The sequence below is a fragment of the Monodelphis domestica genome, chromosome 2 (genome assembly GCF_027887165.1).
Source record: "Monodelphis domestica isolate mMonDom1 chromosome 2, mMonDom1.pri, whole genome shotgun sequence".
NCBI lineage: Eukaryota > Metazoa > Chordata > Mammalia > Didelphimorphia > Didelphidae > Monodelphis > Monodelphis domestica.
The window spans coordinates 75,957,401-75,960,633 of record NC_077228.1 but is presented as its reverse complement, the minus strand read 5'-3'; positions in this window follow the sequence as shown (position 1 = coordinate 75,960,633).

Sequence of the window (3,233 nt, the reverse complement as noted above, 5' to 3'; positions counted from 1 at the left end):
GTCTGGGACTGCAAGGCCCCCATCATTTGTGTTTTTTTTTTCATTATTTCCCTGGATATCCTTGATCCTTTGTTATTCCAGATGAATTTTGTTATGTTTTTTTCTAAATCAGTAAAGAAATTTTTTGGGAGTTCAATGGGTATGGCACTAAATAGATAGATAAGTTTGGGTAGGATGTTCATTTTTATTATATTGGCTCGTCCTATCCATGAGCAGTTAATGTTTTTCCAATTGCTCAAGTCTAGTTTTAGTTGTGTGGAGAGTGTTTTATAGTTGTGTTCATATAGTTCCTGTGTTTGTCTTGGAAGAGAGATTCCTAGGTGTTTTATTTTGTCTAAGGTGATTTTGAATGGGGTTTCTCTTTCTAATTTTTGTTGCTGAGCTGTGTTGGAGATATATAGAAATGCTGATGACTTATGCAGGTTTATTTTGTATCCTGCAACTTTGCTAAAGTTGTTGATTATTTCAATTAGCTTTTTGGTTGAATCTCTAGGATTCTTTAAGTAGACCATCATATCTTCCGCAAAGAGCGATAACTTGGTCTCCTCCTTGCCTATTTTGATGCCTTCAATTTCTTTTTCTTCTCTAATTGCTATTACTAGTGTTTCTAGTACAATGTCAAATAGCAGAGGTGATAATGGGCATCCTTGTTTCACTCCTGATCTTATTGGGAATGCATCTAGTTTATCCCCATTGCAGATGATATTAGCTGATGGTTTTAGATATATACTGTTTATTATTTTTAGGAAAGGCCCTTCTATTCCTATACTTTCTAGTGTTTTCAATAGGAATGGGTGTTGTATTTTATCAAAGGTGTCTATTGAGATAATCATGTGGTTCTTGTTGGTTTGCTTGTTTATGTGGTCAATTATGTCGATGGTTTTCCTAATATTGAACCAGCCCTGAATCCCTGGTATAAATCCTACTTGATCATGGTGGATGACCCTTCTGATCACTTGCTGGAGTCTTTTTGCTAGTATCCTATTTAAGATTTTTGCATCTATATTCATTAGGGAGATTGGTCTATAATTTTCTTTCTCTGTTTTTGACCTGCCTGGTTTTGGAATCAGTACCATGTTTGTGTCATAAAATGAGTTTGGTAGAACTCCCTCTTTGCTTATTATGTCAAATAGTTTGTAAAGTATTGGGATTAACTGTTCTTTGAACGTTTGATAGAATTCACTTGTGAATCCACCGGGCCCTGGGGATTTTTTCTTAGGGAGTTCTTTGATGGCCTGTTGGATTTCATTTTCTGATATGGGATTATTTAAGAATTCTATTTCTTCTTCTGTTAGTCTAGGCAGTTTGTATTTTTGTATATATTCATCCATATCACCTAAATTGGTGTATTTATTGCCATATAATTGGGCAACGTAATTTTTAATGATTGCCTTAATTTCCTCTTCATCGGAGGTGCTGTCCCCCATTTCATCTTTGATGCTGTTAATTTGCTTTTCTTCTTTCCTTTTTTTAATTAGATTGACCAGTACGTTGTCTATTTTGATTGTTTTTTCAAAGTAACAGCTTCTTGTCTTATTTATAAAATCAATAGTTCTATCACTTTCGATTTTATTAATTTCTCCCTTAATTTTTAGGATTTCTAGTTTGGTTTTCTGCTGGGGGTTTCTAATTTGATTGCTTTTTTTATTTGCCTTTCGAGTTTTTTTATTTGCATTTCCAATTGATTGATCTCTGCTCTCCCTAGTTTGTTAATATATGCACTCAGGGATATGAATTTACCTCTGATTACTGCTTTGGCTGCATCCCAAAAGGTTTGAAAGGATGTCTCGCCATTGTCATTTTCCTCGATGAAATTATTAATTGTTTCTATGATTTCTTCTCTAACTAAACGATTTTGGAGTATCATATTGTTTAATTTCTAATTAGTTTTTGATTTGGTTTTCCATGTACCATAACTGATCGTTATTTTTATTGCCTTGTGATCTGAAAAGGCTGCATTTATTATTTCTGCTTTTCTGCATTTGTATGCCATGTTTCTGTGACCTAGTGTATGGTCAATCTTTGTGAATGTGCCATGTGGTTCTGAGAAGGTGTATTCCTTTTTGTCCCTATTTATTTTTCTCCATATGTCTATTAATTCTAATTTTTCTAACATTTCATTCACTTCTTTTACCTCTTATTTATTTTTTGATTTAATTTATCTAAATTTGATAATGGTTGGTTCAAGTCTCCCACTAATATGGTTTTACTGTCTATTTCTTCCTTCAATTCTCCTAGTTTCTCCATTAGAAATTTGGGTGCTATATTATTTGGTGCATATATGTTGATTAGTGATATTTCCTCATTATCTAAAGTCCCTTTTAGAGAATATAATTACCTTCCCTATCCCTTTTGATCAGGTCTATTTTTGCTTTGGCTTTATCAGATATCATGATTACCACTCCTGCCTTCTTTTTATCAGTTGAGGCCCAGAAGGTCTTACTCCATCCTTTAATTCTGACCTTGTGGGTGTCAACCCGCCTCATGTGTGTTTCTTGAAGACAACATATGGTAGGGTTTTGGATTCTAATCCATTCTGCTATTCGTCTATGTTTTATGGGTGAGTTCATCCCATTCACGTTCAAAGTTATGATTGTCACTTGTGGACTCCCTGCCATTTTGATATCCTTCCCTAATTCTAACCTTTCTTCTTCAGCTCTAACTTTTTAATCCAGTGATTTATTTTAAATCAGTACCCCTTGTCCCCTCCCTTGATATATTCCCCTTTCTAGCCCCTCCTTTTTTATTCCCTCCCCCACCCCCCTCTTCTTCCCTCCCTTTTTTATGTTCCCTCTCCCCCTCCCCTCCCTGGGTTTCCCTTCTCCCTACCCTTGTTGGGTAAGATAGAATTCAAGATCCCAATGGATCTGGATGTTCTTTCCTCAGAGTTTATTTCCCTGAGAGTAAGGTTTAAGTAAAAACTCTCTTCCTCTCCTTCTTAAAGGAGTTTTCCTCCCCTCCCCTTCCCGTGTGAATCTTTGTGTGAGAAAGATTATTCTATTTGGTCTTTCTTTTCCCCCTATTTACACATTAGATTTTCCCCACATATTAATATACATAGATTGATATAAATATAGTCCTTATAGAAGAGAGTTTGAATAAAAGAAAAAGGTAACATTTTTCTCCTTTTTCCTTTCCTGCATATTTACCTTTTCAGGTAGTACATGTTCTTTGTTTTTCAATATCAAACTTTCCACAGAGCTCTGGACTTTTCTTTGCAAAAACTTGGAAAT